Source organism: Hyla sarda, chromosome 6, assembly GCF_029499605.1.
Source record: "Hyla sarda isolate aHylSar1 chromosome 6, aHylSar1.hap1, whole genome shotgun sequence".
Lineage (NCBI taxonomy): Eukaryota > Metazoa > Chordata > Amphibia > Anura > Hylidae > Hyla > Hyla sarda.
The window spans coordinates 156673982-156690338 of NC_079194.1; the positions used below are offsets into that span (position 1 = coordinate 156673982).

The following is a 16357-nucleotide window of genomic DNA, read 5'->3' on the forward strand; positions in this document are numbered from 1 at the left end:
TCTGACCACTGTCACTTTAAACATTAATAACTCTGGAATGCTTTTACTTATCATTCTGATTCCGAGATTGTTTTTTCGTGACATATTCTACTTTAACATAGTGGTAAAATTTTGTGGTAACTTGCAGCCTTTCTTGGTAAAAAATCCCCAAATTTGATGAAAAAAATGAAAATTTTGCATTTTTCTAACTTTGAAGCTCTCTGCTTGTAAGGAAAATGGATATTCAAAATAATATTTTTTTTGGTTCACATATACAATATGTATACTTTATGTTTGCATCATAAAGTTTTTACTTTTGGAAGACACCAGAGGGCTTCAAAGTTCAGTAGCAATTTTTAAATTTTTCACAAAATTTTCAAACTCGATATTTTTCAAGGACCATTTCAGGTTTGAAGTGGATTTGAAGGGTCTTCATATTAGAAATACCCCATAAATGACCCCATTATAAAAAGTACACCCCCCAAAGTATTCAAAATGACATTCAGTAAGTGTTTTAACCCTTTAGGTGATTCACAGGAATAGCAGCAAAGTGAAGGAGAAAATTCAAAATCTTCATTTTTTACACTCGCATGTTCTTGTAGACCCAATTTTTGAATTTTTGCAAGTGGTAAAAGGAGAAATTTTTTACTTGTATTTGTAGCCCAATTTCTCTCGAGTAAGCACATACCTCATATGTCTATGTTAATTGTTCGGCGGGCGCAGTAGAGGGCTCAGAAGGGAAGGAGCTACAAGGGGATTTTGGAGAGAACATTTTTCTGAAATTGTTTTTGGGGGACATGTCACCTTTAGGAAGCCCCTGGGGTGCCAAAACAGCAAAAAAAAAAAAAAACATGGCATACCATTTTGGAAACTAGACCCCTCAGGGAATGTAACATGGGATAAATTGAGCCGTAATACCCCACAGGTGTTTCATGACTTTTGCAAATGTAAAAAAATATATATATATATTTTTTACCTAAAATGCTTGTTTTCCCCAAAATTTTACATTTTTAAAAAGGGTAATAGCAGAAAATACCCCCAAAATTTGAAGTCCAATTTCTCCTGATACAGAAAGCACCCCATATGGGGGTGAAAAGTGCTCTGCTGGCGCACTACAGGTCTCAGAAGAGAAGGAGTCACATTTGGCTTTTTGGAAGCAAATTTTGCTCTGGGGGCATGCCGCATTTAGGAAGCCCCTATGATGCCAGGACAGCAAAAAAAAAAACACATGGCATACCATTTTGGAAACTAGACCCCTAGGGGAACGTAACAAGGGGTAAAGTGAACCTTAATACCCCACAGGGGTTTCATGACTTTGACATATGTAAAAAAAATATATATATTTTTACCTAAAATGCTTGGTTTCCCAAAAATTTTACATTTTTACAAAGGGTTAAAGCAGAAAATACCCCCCAAAATTTGAAGCCCAATTTCTCCAGATTCAGAAAACACCCCATATGGAGGTGAAAAGTGCTCTGCTGGCGCACTACAGGTCTCAGAAGAGAAGGAGTCACATTTGGCTTTTTGGAAGCAAATTTTGCTCTGGGGGCATACCGCATTTAGGAACCCCTATGGTGCCAGGACAGCAAAAAAAAAAAAAACACATGGCATACCATTTTGGAAACTAGACCCCTTGGGGAACATAACAAGGGGTAAAGTGAACCTTAATACCCCACAGGGGTTTCACGACTTTGGCATATGTAAAAAAAATATATATATTTTTACCTAAAATGCTTGGTTTCCCAAAAATTTAACATTTTTACAAAGGGTTAAAGCAGAAAATACCCCCCAAAATTTGAAGCCCAATTTCTCCAGATTCAGAAAACACCCCATATGGGGGTGAAAAGTGCTCTGCTGGCGCACTACAGGTCTCAGAAGAGAAGGAGTCACATTTGGCTTTTTGGAAGCAAATTTTGCTCTGGGGGCATGCCGCATTTAGGAAGCCCCTATGGTGCCAGGACAGCAAAAAAAAAAACACCACATGGCATTACATTTTGGAAACTAGACCCCTCGGGGAACGTAACAAGGGGTAAAGTTAGACTTAACTCCTCACAGGTTTTTTGAACAGTATGTCATAAAAGTGAAAAATTGAATTTTTAACACTAAAACGATGGTGTTACTCCAAATTTTTCATTTTCACAAGGGGTAATAGGAGAAAAAGGCCCCCCAAAATCTATAGCCCCATTTCACCCGAGTCACTTGTGGGGGGTTTCCACTGCCCTGGCATAATGGGGGCCTTGCAAACAGAACATGCCTCCATTCCAGCTAAATCCACTATCCAAAAAGCCCAGTGGTGCTCCTTTCCTTCTGAGACCTGTAGTGCGCCAGCAGAGCACTTTACATCGGCATATGGGGTATTTCCATATTTGGGAGAAATTGTATTTCAAATTTTGGGGTGCTTTTTACTCTTTTTATCCCTTGTGATAATGAAAAATTTGGGGCTACAGCAACAGGTTAGCGGAAAAAGTAATTTTTTGTTTATTTTCACTGCCGCTGTTCCAAAAATCTGTCAGACACCTGTAAGGTCCTAATGCTCACTGCACCCCTTGTTACATTCCTTGAAGGGTGTAGTTTCCAAAATGGGGTCACATGTGGGTGTTTTTTTGGGGGGAGTTTGTCAGAAAAGCTACAACTATTAGCCAATCCTGTAAAAATCACCAATTTAGGCCTAAAATGTACATGGTGTGCTCTCATTCCTGAGCCTTGTTGTGCACCCGCTGAGCACTTTACATACACATATGGGGTATTTCTGTACTGGAGAGAAAATGTTTTACAAATTTGGGGGGTCTTTTTCTTCTTTTACCTCTTGTGAAACGTAAAAGTATGCTGGTATAGCCCCAACTTTTCGTTTTCACAAAAGGTAAAAGTAGAAAAAGCCCCCCAAAAATTGTGAAGCAATTTCTCCCGTGGACAGAAATACCCCATATGTGGTCCTAAACTGTTGCCAAGCACATGCAACAGGACTCAGGAGTGAGAGAGTGCCATGCACATTTGTGGCTTAAAGGGGTATTCCAGGGTCTGGTAGGTTATTTTAACCTATTTCCATATTATCCCCTATCCAAAGGATAGGGGATAAGATGAATGATCGCCGGGGTCCATCGCTGTGGACCCCTGCGATCTTGGCACAGCCTTTGGCATAGTTTGCTGGCGCTGCTTCTGGGACGGGGTGTGACACTGACATCACGTCAGGCCCCCTCCATTAATTTCTATGGGAGGGGGGGCGTGACAGCCATCTGGGAAGTTGCACCCGGCAGTCACGCCCCCTTCCATGGAAGTGAATGGTGGGGGCCAGACGTGACATCAGTGTCACGCCCCGTCCCGGAAGCAGCGGTTACAAACTATGCCGGGCGCTGCGCCAAGATCGCAGGGGTCCCTAGCGGCGGGACCCCTGCGATCATTCATCTTATCCCCTATCCTTTGGATAGGGGATAAGATGAAAATAGGTTAAAATAACCTTCCAGACCCCGGAATACCCCTTTAAATTAGTGATTTACATAGGGGTGGCTGATAGTTGCAGAGTTTTACTTACATGCGGTGTACCAAAACACCGCAGTTAGTAAATCTCCGTCTATGTCCGTGTTTCCCAACTTGGGTGCCTCCAGCTGTTGCAAAACGGTGACTCCTAGCATGTTGGGAGTTATAGTTTTGCAATAGCTGTGGGCAACCTGGTTGGGAAACACTGCCCTACTGTGTTGATCCAGAGGAAGGCAAAAAACCCCTTGAGGCGGATGCCAATTTGCCTCCAGGGGAAAAAATTCCTTCCCGACTCCAAATATGGCAATCAGAATAAATCCCTGGATCAACGTTCTTGGGACTTTTGGGGGATTATTACAACCAGGGACTGGAATGTCCCTGTGTTGCCAATGCGTCGGAAAATCGCTGTACATAGCCGCAGTCCCAGGCTCCTGTACAACGTCACCAATGCATTGGAAAAGAACAAAAAAGTGGTGTACAACGCCGCATGGCTCGTGTGCAACGCACTTAAATTTGGGGAAGAATAAAAATGGGGCAAGTCATAAATACTCCACAGACGTGTGATACGCCTTGAAGCATTCTTTGATGCAGAGGCCTGGTTTTTCAGGACAGGTGTCACACTGGAAAATGGAGTCCTTTCTTTTCCCTTTTTTAGCACAAACTCGGCATCTTTTCTGCGACCGTCCCTTTTTTCCAGTGGGGGGGACCTCTCCTGGAAAATGTTGCCCTGGTACAATACGCGGGCCTACAGTTCCAGAGGTACTTGGGCCCGCTCCTTCCTGGTCACCAAAGATCAGGGTCTTGATCACTACCTCCTGGAACTGCAGGAATGTCCCTGCGTTGCCTGCGCTGCGGAATAGTACAAAAGCGTTGTACAATGCCGTCTGGACCATGTACAACGCTATTTTTTTGTACCATCTTCTGGTCTTGCGCATGGCGTTATATGGGGTGAGGACTTGATCTGAGAGATCAACTCCTCCCATATACTGATTGTACCCCAGGACACAATCCGGTTTGAGGACCGTATTAGTGGTACCTCGTACAGTGACAGGGGTGCTGCCATTACCGTGAATGGTGGTCAGCATAAGGACATCCCTCTTGTCCTTATATCTGACCAACAGAAGATTTTCACTAGTAACGGACCTATATTCACCCCTAGGGATCGGTGGTAGATTTGTTGGAAGGCCTCGCTGACTTTTCCGCACAGTGCCACAAGCAGCAGTGGCTCTGGCGGAAAGAGACTTGAAGAGGGGGATGCTTGTATAAAAGTTATCCACGTATAAGTGGTAACCTTTATCAAGCAGTGGGTACATCAGTTCCCACACAATTTTCCCACTAACTCCCAGGATGGGGGGGCATTCTGGGGGTTCAATGCGGGAATCCTTCCCTTCGTACACCCTAAATCTGTAAGTGTACCCTGAGGTACTCTCACAGAGCTTGTATAATTTCACGCCATACCTTGCCCTTTTACTGGGAATGTACTGACGGAAATGCAGTCTACCTTTGAAGCTAATAAGGGACTCGTCAATGGCCACCTGCTTTTGGGGGACATATGCCTCTGCAAATTTTTTACTGAAATGATCTATGACCGGCCTGATTTTGAATAGGCGGTCATATGTGGGATCATTTCGGGACGGGCACGTTGCATTATCAACATAATGCAAACATTTGAGGACAGCCTCAAAGCGTGGCCGTGTCATGGCCATACTGTAGAGGGGAGTGTGATAGAGAACATCCTCACTCCAGTATTGCCTAATAGACGGCTTTTTGACCAGGCCCATATGCAGCATGAGGCCCCAAAATGTCCTAATCTCAGCTGCATTGGTGGGGGTCCATCTGTCGGGCCTAGCCAAAAAAGCATTGCGATGCTGGGCCACAAACTGTTCGGCATACAAGTTTGTTTGCGCCACCATCAAATTGACAAAGTCCTCACCGAAAAAAAACGTAAAAAAGTCCATTTCAGTGAGGCCTGTGGTGTCAATTTGGATTCCTGGGCGGCCAGAAAACCCAGGAATCAGTGGCGCATAATCGTCTGGAACTGGGGTCCAGACGTGGTCACCTATAGGGGGGCCAGGGAAACTTGTACGGTGGACAGGGAACACCGTACGGGGGCCAGGGCTACTAGTTTGGGGAGCCTCCCCCGGCATTGCCCGGGGCAAGCGCCGCCGCCTGGGGGGTTCATCTTCACTGGATGATGAGGAAGAGGAAGAAAAAAGGAAGGTAGGGTCTTCCTCTTCCCCATCACTGACGGATTCGGAGTCAGAGGCAAGCATGGCGTATGCCTCCTCCGCCGAAAACATGGACCCTCTACGGGACATTATAATTTTTTTGGGGGGGACGGGATGGGACAGGGGGGCGATTCGGGGGGTGTGTAAGTGTGCGTGTGTGTAAATGTAGTGTTTTCACTAACTTTATTTGTGAATAGTGTAATAGTGTATTGTAGTGTAGTGCTTGCACAACAGTAGGGTGCGGTCTGGCCACACAGTGCAGAACTGCGACTGTTGGCACGGACCGCAAAAAAGAAGGAAAAAAAACTGCAAGAAAAGAAAAAGCAAAAAAAAAAAAAAATATGAAAAAAAGGAAAGAAATGAGAAAATTACAAAAAACACTGCACCCACAAAACAGATGGGTGCAGGCTGCTACTGCAAATGCTCTGATGGGTCACACAGACCCACAGAGCAGTGCAGGTGCAGAACAGCCCTGTACACTAACTGTCCCTGCCTGCTCTACAGCTCACCCTCACTTACCAACGAGCTGCCGCACAGAGCAGATGGGCTCCGTCGGTCTCCGTCGGGCTCCGCCACTCGCTGCCCGATCTCCCGCCGGGAATCGCCGCTAAGAGGTACCCGCCGCAGCCGCCGCAGATCTTCTTTACCGCGCAGTGCCCGGGGAGAGCTGCCGCACAGAGCAGATGGTCTCCTCCAGGCTCCGCCGCGCACCGCCCGGTCTCCCGCTGATCGCCGCCGCTGATCGCCGCCGTTGACCCGCAGATCTTCAGGTACCCGCCGCTGCCGCCGCTGAACTCCTTCCCCGCGCTGTGCCCGAACTCGAGTGAGCGGGCAAAGCGCGGGGAGGAGATATTCAAACACCGCAGAGCGCTGCGATTGGCCGGACCGGTCTGGGCCGGCCATTCGCAGCGATCGGAGGGGGTGGCTATCCTTCCACCTCCCTCCTTTAGTGAGCGGTGATTGGAGCTGTGTCGGACAGCTCCAATTACCGCGATTTTATCCACTCCGGGGTCATCGGGGGTCGCAATGTCCCCAGATCGCCGTGATAAGACAGTATGCATGTTCTGTCCAATCACGGCGATCGCCGTTACAGGAGGGGATAATGTGCCCCCTAGGCATTGTGCGAAGATGCCTGCTGTTAGAAAACAGCAGGCATTTTCACAGAATAACGCTGTCGGGTTCCGCTGTGGCATAAAACAGCTTGGACGTAAATGTACGTCCTGGTGCGTTAAGTACCACCTCACCAGGACGTACATTTACGTCCTGCGTCCTTAAGGGGTTAAAGGGGTTATCCAGGAAAAAAAACTTTTTTTTTATATATGAACTGGCTCCTGAAAGTTAAACAGATTTGTAAATTACTTCTATTAAAAAATCTTAATCCTTTCAGCACTTAAGAGCACCGCCCAGTTTGGAAGAGGTTTGCTATGGGGATTTGCTTCTAAACTGGGCGGTTCCCGAGACACGTGTCATCAGAGAGCACTTAGACAGATAACCCCTTTAATTACCTTGCTCAACCTTCTCTGCACCAGTTTAGCCATGGCCTTTTTATATACAGGTGCCCAAAATTAGACAAAATATTCCATGGGTTTGACTAGTGAATAGTACATGTTCCCTGTAAACCATCCTGCCTGATATGCTGTTGTCTTCTCTGGCTGCTTGATATTCTTTGCCATCCTTCTCTCCTCTTACTTACATCTCCCAGCAATCATTGCAGCTCTGCTCTGCCAGCCAGCTCACTCTCTGAGAGCAGCAAATAGAGGTTCAAAGCCTGAATGGCTGAGGCTGCACACTCCTCCCAGTTCTCATCACTAAAGAGAGTATGACTCATCAATGCACGGCAGAAACAACATAGTATGTGTCTCTCAGGAGGGTGGGAGCTGCTTTCAGAGAGGGATTTAGACAGAGACAGAGTGGGTGGCTTACTTCATGAATGTAAAAGACAACCAAAGAGGGAAGAGGGGAAACTGCTTTAGATAGGTAATTAATAATATTTAGACAACAAAACAGGCTGATGAGAGGGAAAGGATGGATTATGAGTTTTGTTCCCCAGAATACCAGCTTTCCCAGATCCTGCTTTAATATTATGCAGGGATGTGGAAATCCTATAGCCCGACGCCCGGGACAAGTAGTTTTGGGCGCCGGGCAGGTGAATTGTTTATAGATTTAGCCCTGTATCGGGCTAGCAGGGACAGACAGACTTCCCCCTTATTTTTCTTTAATGTCGGTGTGAGGCGCAGGAGCCGATGGAAGTCTATACCTTACACCGGTGCTCAGAGTGAATGGAGGGGGCGGCGGCCTCCAGCTGACTGCAGAGCCCCCTTATCTCCCCTCCTGGAGGATGGAGGACGGAGCTCAGAAGACACAGCAGGGTGAGAGAGAGGATGTAGACAGCTCCGTGCACAGCTCCATCCCCCACACACAGCTCTATCCCTCCCCCTCCCCTGCTCTGTCTAGACAGGACCTAATCCACCACAGGGAGGTTGCTTGTTTGCACGGGGAAAACACAGAGCAGGGGGGAGGGGAGAGAGGAGAGCACGGAAATCTCATCTCACACCGGCCGGGACTACAGCTCTGATGTCCACTCATGGCGGCTCAGGTGAGGAGACCAAGAATGCAGGCGGCGGCAGGAAGGGTGGTTGTATATGTATGGTGTGAGTGTATGTAATGTATGATGGGGGGGGCAGAGGCAGGTGTATGTATGATGTGTGCATATGTATGGTGTATATCAGTGTTTCCCAACCAGGGTGCCTCCAGCTGTTGCAAAACTACAACTCCCAGCATGCCCTGGGCATGCTGGGAGTTGTAGTTTTGCAACAGCTGGAGGCACCCTGGTTGGGAAACACTGGTGGATATGTATGGTGTGAGTGCATGTGTGTATGATGTCTATGTGTGATGTGTATGTAATGTATGATGTGTGTATAATGTCTAAGTGTGATGTGTATGTATGTGATGTATGATGGGGGGGCAGCGGCAGGTGTATGTATGATGTGTGCATATGTATGGTGTGAGTGTGTGTATGTAATGTATGATGTGGGGGGGCAGTGGCGGGGGTGTGTGTATGTATGATATGGGGACAGTGGCTGGTGCATGTATGATGTGTATGCATAAATGTTTTGTATAGGAGCAGACGGGCATTAGGGCAGTTATGCCATCTAATTTTATTTATTTTTAGTGGCACCCGCACTAAATTGCACCCCTAGAATCCCACCCTTCATACTCACCCGCCAACCAAGAGCCCCACGGATGCACACAAACACGCCCGAACCAAAACTACAACTCCCAGCATGTTGCACCATAACCTAAACTGTAGAACTATAAAGTGCAACATGCTGGGAGTTGTAGTTTTGGTTCGGGTCAGCTGCAGAGCTATAGGCTGCATCAGGGCATGCTGGGTGTTGTAGTTACTAACTGTAATTCCCTGTATTCCTTGACACAGACTATGGCTCTGCAGCTGACACAAACCAAAACTACAACTCCCAGCATGTTACACAATAACCTTAACTGTCCTACTATACAGTTCAACATGCTGCATCACCCACAGAACCATAGGATGTATCAGGGCATGCTGGGAGTTGTAGTTATCTAGTAACTAAATGCAACTTCCAGCATTTTCTGACACAAAATGCACCATATAAACTGGAGAAACAGAACCCCCCCCCCCCAGTATCACATAAGTCCCTATTGAGACTGAAAAAAAGTGATAAAAATATTTTGAAAAGTGCGTATATATGTGAATAAGCCCCTTTCCTAATAAAAGTTTCCAATTTTCTTTAAATAAAAATAATGTACAAAAATAAACATAAGTGGTATCGCTACATGTGGAAATGTCCAGGCTATTAAAATATAATGTTAATTAAACCGTACGGTGAACGGTGTAAATGTAAATAATCGTCCAGAATTGTTCCTTTTTGGTCACTTCATATGAGAAATTTTTTATAAGGTGATCAAAAAGTTACATCTAGACTTATCTGGGCTTGGCTCTGGTGTAAGAGGAGCTACAGCTCTCCGGCCGCTAATAGCCTGGCATACTGCGATCACCTATTAAACCATTAGATCACCGCTGTCAGCAGTGTCTAAAATGATCTTATATCCATCCCTGGTGGTCTAGTGGGGGGGATCGTACTATTTTGGTGGAAATTATTTTATTTGCCAGGACAAGTGGATTTTCTTGAGGGACAAGTAGATTGTGTTCCGCTTTAGTCCCTTGGACAAGTAGTTTTTTTTTTAATTTCCACACCCCTGATTATGTTATCCTTCTCTATGGTGATTACACTAAACTGGGTAAGGTGATCAGCAAATATAGAAATCCTATTCTGTAATCCATCTACAAGGTCATTAATAAACATACTGAAAAGTTGACCCAGTCATGACCCCTGAAGTACCCCACTTGTAACTGTCACCCAGAGTATGTTCCAACAATAACTACCCTCTGTTTTCTATCTGAGACAGTTGTAACCAATTTACATATAATTTTCCCCCAGTCCCAACCTTTCATGTGGCAAATACACAATGTTCACAGCCTCAGAAATACATTATAGAAGCTGATCAGATTAGTCTGACAGAAGCGATTCTTCATAAACCCATGCTGGTACAACATGATCTGACACCGGGTGGGCGAATCAGTGTAGTGGGTCAGACAACTTTTTTATCCCCTTAACCCCATTCATGTACGCCCTGCGCCCGCTCCCCTTCCATTCTCAGAAGCGGTGATGCCTGGTACTGATCCATAAGACGCCGTGATCAAAGTTGATTGCGGAATCTAAAATAAGGACCCTTACCTGCCTCCTCGCCATCTGATCGGTGATCCAAAGCTCCAGTCAGCCATTGCATGCTGGAGCAATGGAGCACATATAACACTGATCAATGCTGTGGTGTTTTTGTGGTTTTTAATTCCCCCCACATATAATTTTGATGTCGCCGTAAAATTTGGTTGTTCAAAAAACAAGCCCTCACGTAGGTCTGTAGGAGGAAAACTGAAAGAGTTATGATTTTTAGAAGGCGAGGAGGAAAAAAACTAAAGTGCAAAAATGAACAAACCCTGAGTCCTTTGGGGTTAAAAGCAGCACCTTTCCTGAATATAGCAATCACTTCTGCCATGGGGGATGTTTACTTTGAATAGATATTGGTTGTACACCACAATACCTTTAATGCAGCACCAAAGAAATGTGATGGATAGACTACCAGATTTTCCAGATTATTACATAATTAAAAAAGAAAAACTATTGTAAGAGAAGAGAATCTCCAGGAAGACAAAGAGCCTAAATAAAACAAACACAAAATTTTTCTGTATCATTTTCCCCAATGGTTCTCTAGGTGTAGTCCTCTGCTTCTGCGGGGACATTTATCATCGTTGCTTTGGTAAGCGATTTCTGTAGGCATGTTTTTCTTCCTATTGGTTTTGCATTGGTTACATATTTATCATACTATCACAGGGGGTTGATAAATTTGGCTTACATAAGCAAAAAACAATAAATGACTTTTGAATACCATTTTTTTTAGCACACAAAAACAAAAACCAATAAATTACTTCAGAAGAGCACTTTGTAACCCCACCTCAAGTCACAGCTGTACTATATATATTGTAATGTTTCCACCTTGGGGATAGCTCTGTGATCCTCCTGGGTCTGCCACGGGACACGTTTCCTCTCAATAAATCGGCAGACAACAGTTCATGATGCAAGTCTGGCACCTCGCCAGCTTTATTTATACAGGTTGCAGGAAAAAACAAACATGAGACAGGAACAAAATAAAATCCTAGACCGTCTGGTCACTGACTACACATATCAGCCTGCCCCGACTACTAACTGGTGAGTTAACCTCAGCCAGTAAAACATGTGCCTCCTGCAACCAGTTACTCAAAGTTCACATCATTACTTGGACCTATCACAGCTCTGGCTGTGTGTTTCCTCAAAAGGGCCAGTGTCTCCCCCTTACAGCCAGCTTATTGTTTCCTAGGGAGAGCCCAGATCACACTGAGTCTCTTCCTTATAAAGACCTCCCCTCTCTGCTGACTCACTAATTAGGCCTCAGGTGAAGGTTTCTCCAGAGTGAGCCAAGGAAATACACCCTTTCCTTGCCACTTTATCACATACACCCCCCCTCCCCCCCCCCCCCCCCTTTGCTCAGACCACCAGGAAGGAGCACTTGTGTTTAAAAGGCAGAGTCCATCTGCCTTTCCTTCTTCTTGGACAACTTTTGTCCAACAGACTCTGGAGTCCTTGACCTATTTCTTCCATACTCTCACCAGCCACCAAGTACAAGTCTCCCAGTTACCTTTGACCAACTCCCTGCCAGGGGTTCCACTCCGGTCACCCCTCTTCACCACCAGGTTCCTCACCCTGGTGTGCGCAGGGCTCTTGCTACTAAGTAGGGAGAAGACAGATGCACCCAAACTTTGTTTTTTTCTGTCCTCAGCTTGCCGGACCTCTGCTGTTACGTTAGGTCTAGGCTCTGCTTCAGAGAATCTTTCAGCATCAGTGACTTCACTAACCACCATCCTTATCTCTGTAGCTTCAGAGGGCCTCCCACACAGTTTCACATCAGTCTTAGCTTCAGAGGATTTCCCAACTGGTTTCACCTCAGTCCTAGCTACAGAGGATTTCCCATCTGGTTTCACCTCAGTCTTAGTTTTGGAGGACTTCTCACATGGCTTCACCGCAGTCTCAGCTTCAGAGGACTTCTCACATGGTTTCACCTCAGTCTTAGCTTCAGAAGACTTCTTACATGGCTTTAGCTCTTTTAGAGAAAGCATCCCTCTATCCAGTAGCTTTTGCCTCAGAAGCCTTTCTTTAACCAATTCCACAGGAGCATGGTCTCTGCTCTCTGTAAGGACCTTCATGCCCTCTTCCATCTTTAAATATTCTTGCTGCTCACTCTTGAGCTTAGCAGAGTTCATCCTCTCACTGTCCAGCAACTCTGTCAAGTCCCCGACAGTATCTTCCAGAGTTATCAATTGTTCCCTCAACTGCTCATTGTCCGCCAGCAGAGCCTCTATTTTGTAGAGTTGCGTTCCCAGCAAATCCAGAGCAGCTGCATGGGACCTACTGCACGTTTTGTTCTGTGCTTCCAGGCTCTGCACTTTATGAACCATCATCACTTTCTCGCTCTCTCAAGTTCTTCCATGGTTACCAGCCTAGCCTTGTGGTCACAAAGTAGAGCCTGATATGCACGATGTAGAACACTCACTTCTTCCGCCTGGAAGGAGATCTGCTTGGCCAGACTCTCCACTTCATTCTTCTTGCTGGTCACCAGACTCTGGGAGCGGGACAGTTCATCCTGCAGAGCCACAAACTCACTTTTGTGGTGCTCAATTACTTTTTCCAGTTGAAGCTTCGCTTTCTGCTCTTTCTTAAAGTCTGCAAGCATTTTGTCCCTCTCCTCTGTCAAGCGCTGTACCTCTTCTTTTTCCGTCAACTTCACAGAAACCATCTGCAGGGTTTCTTCTAGATTCTGGATCTGCTCCAGTTTCTTCCCAAGACCAGCTCCTTTGTTTCCGAGACTTTTTACTCAAAGCGGTCTCCTCACTCTCGCTGTTGGACCTTGAGACATTCTCTTAACCTCTGTCAGACACTCGATCCAACTCTTCTCCATCTCTAGTTGAAGTCTCCCCCTTTTTCGGGGTTGCGGCCACTTGGGTCTCCGGGTGATTCCCGAACAGTTCCTCTGAACTGTCTCTCTGCTTCTTGGCAGACTTTTCTTTCGCCCTGACACAGTATCTCCGCGGCCTGGCAGAAACGACTAGGGCTCCTTGGTTTGAAACAATATCTGGTTCAGCGGTTTGATCTTCCTGGTTACGACCCCTCTCTGGTCCAGACACCACATCTCCTTCACTTAGGACTCTGTCTGTGAATGTAAGCACAGCACCCAGCTCCACCTGTACTCTCTTCCGTAGTTTTGGTTTTTCCACAGACATCTCTGTAGCTTCTTTTCCATTCACCTCTTTAACTTGACTCGCGGACTGTTCTTCAGCTCCCCTAGTGGTCTGGCACACTCCCACCTGACATATACCTAGGGTCTGCTGACACTCCCCGTCCTCAGCCTCTGCTGAGTAACTTTCCACTACTGTGTGGTGCAGGTCACGTGTTGTGTGCCTATCAGGTATTCCTGCTCTAGTCACCTGACAATCTTCCCACAACTGTTGAAAAAACGGAAAATCCTTCCCCAGTACTACATCATACTCCAAGGAGGGCTCTATTGCTACCTTGTGACCTATTGTACCATAGGCAGTAGAAATACAGACATTATCCTTTTCATAATCCCCAAATACTGGCTTGAATAGACATCATAGCAGGGTCTGGCTTTCTGCAGCTGGTCTTTACTAGACTTATTACACATCTAGGTTCTAACAAAACCATCATCTTTTTACCTTCTATTGCCAGCTCACGCAGGTTTTCTTTTGTCCTGTCAGAGGTGGCAACACTACTCTTTACATCTGAACACATCAACATAAGTTTTTCAACAAAAACATTATCAGCCTGCATGGGTTCACAATATACAGCACCATTCACACAGTCCAGTAGAGGCACCCAAGTCTTCACTAATTCCAGAATCCTTGTGTGCGGATTCTCTAGTGCACTCCCGTATTTCTGGCAGTTGTGAAATGCTGAAAAGTCTCTGCCCAGTACAATTTCCACTGTAAGTTTGGCACACAACTCCATTATATGGTTCACTGTCCCAAAACATGTGTCAAAGTTAATTAGAATAGTCTTACCAAGCTCCGGTCAGGACTTCACAAATGGAATTACATCAGGTATAATTCGAGACACAGTCTGTTAACAATCCAAGTCCACTTGCAGTGGGATTCCGCCCACCAATAACTCACGGGTCCTCTGCTCCATCCTGACAACCGGTTGTGGCCCACGTCGGTTACTCCCAGCAATGGCCTGCCGATGTCTACCCATTTCCAAAACGCAATCCGTTGCCCCTAGCAACTTTCCACCACAGGCTAAATCCTGTGCTTGTACTCATCTGCTGGGCTCATCCGACTTGCAACATAGCTCCTAGCAACGGCTTGACTGCAACTCACCCGTTGGATGCCCATAGCAACGTGATGCTCGCATCCTCCACCAAATGTAATGTTTCCACCTTGGGATAGCTCTGTGATCGTTCTGGACACTGCCACAGAACACGTTTCCTCTCAATAAATTGGCAGACAACAGTTCATGATGCAAGTCTGGCACCTCGCCAGCTTTATTTATACAGGTTGCAGAAAAAACAAACATGAGACAGGAACAAAATAAAATCCTAGACCATCTGGTCACTGACTACACATACCAGCATGCCCTGACTACTAACTGGTGAGCTATCCTCAGCCAGTAAAACATGTGCCTTCTGCAACCTGTTACTCACAGTTCACACCAGTACTTGGACCTCTCACAGCTCCGGCTGTGTGTTTCCTCTACAGGGCCTGTGTCTCCCCCTTACAGCCAGCTTACTGTTTCCTAGGGAGAGCCCAGATCACACTCTTCCTTATAAAGACCTCCCCTCTCTGCTGACTCATTAATTAGGCCCCAGGTGAAGGTTTCTCCAGAGTGAGCCAAGGAGATACACCCTTTCCTTGTCACTATATATATATATATATATATATATATATATATATATATATATATTATTGTTAGGAAGGAACCGGCACTGTGTTCGGGACTCCAGGTCCTGGTGGGTGCTCTGCTGCTGAGGATAGGACTCAATATCCCATGAATTTCAAACCAAGAAAGAAGCGGCACTCCAAATTTGAGCTGAAAAATCGCTGTGGTTCATTCACCCATCATGTGAATGGTGCTACGTTTCAGTCTTCTCAATGAGACCTTTCTCAAGCCCTCAAGGCTTGAGAAAGGTCTCATTGAGAAGACCGAAACGTAGCACCATTCACATGATGGGTGACTAAACCACAGTGATTTTTTAGCTCAAATTTGGAGCGTCACTTCTTCTTTCTTGGTTATATGTTTATTTCATTTTTTTACAACTTTTTCCCCCCAAATGTACTATTTAATTTACTTTACAGGCTTAGTAGTGGAAGCTGTCTTATAGACTGAATATATTACTAAGCTGGGGCTTAGCGTTAGCCCCAGAAACAGCAATAACCCCCAAATATTACCCCTGTACCCACCTCCACAGGGGTGCCAGGAAAAGTCGGTACCAACAGGCCCGGAGATCAAAAGTGGCGCTCCTGTGCCTAGGCGGTAGCAGGCTGGCATTATTTAGGCTGGGGAGGTCCAGTAACAATGGTCTTCCCCCACCCTGGTAACATCAAGCTGTTGCTGCTTGGTTGGTATCTGGCTGATACTGAAAATACAGGGAACCCTGGGGGGACAGGCAGTGGAGGAAAAGATAAGTGGGGGGCGGTGGTTGCGGGAGATGACCAGGCAGGAGGGAGAGAGAAGTGAGCGGGGAGGAAGAGATGACCAGGGGAGATGAGGGGGTGGAGGGGGGAGTCATTGGGAGATGACCGTTGGGTGGGGTTAAGACAGAGCGCGGGCGGGTGCACAGTGATCCCAGCCCGGGCTCCTTTGTACAGATATGATTTCATATTTCCCGCTGGTCGCAGATCCCAGTGGAAAATATAAAAAACTGCTCTCCTAAGCAAGTTTTGGGCTGGCTTACATTTACGCTGTTTTGGAGGCAGTTGTGACTTTTTGTACGACTTTCGCACTTGATAAATCCCTGACCACTGCAAAGTG

The 16357-nt window shown here is 46.1% G+C and overlaps 1 protein-coding gene across 3 annotated transcripts in view; it reads right to left on the reverse strand.

The window, feature by feature from the left end:
* PHKB (phosphorylase kinase regulatory subunit beta) overlaps nt 1-16357 on the reverse strand; it is a 297465-nt gene that overhangs the window by 248826 nt on the left and 32282 nt on the right. The gene's annotated exons all lie outside the window — the stretch shown is intronic.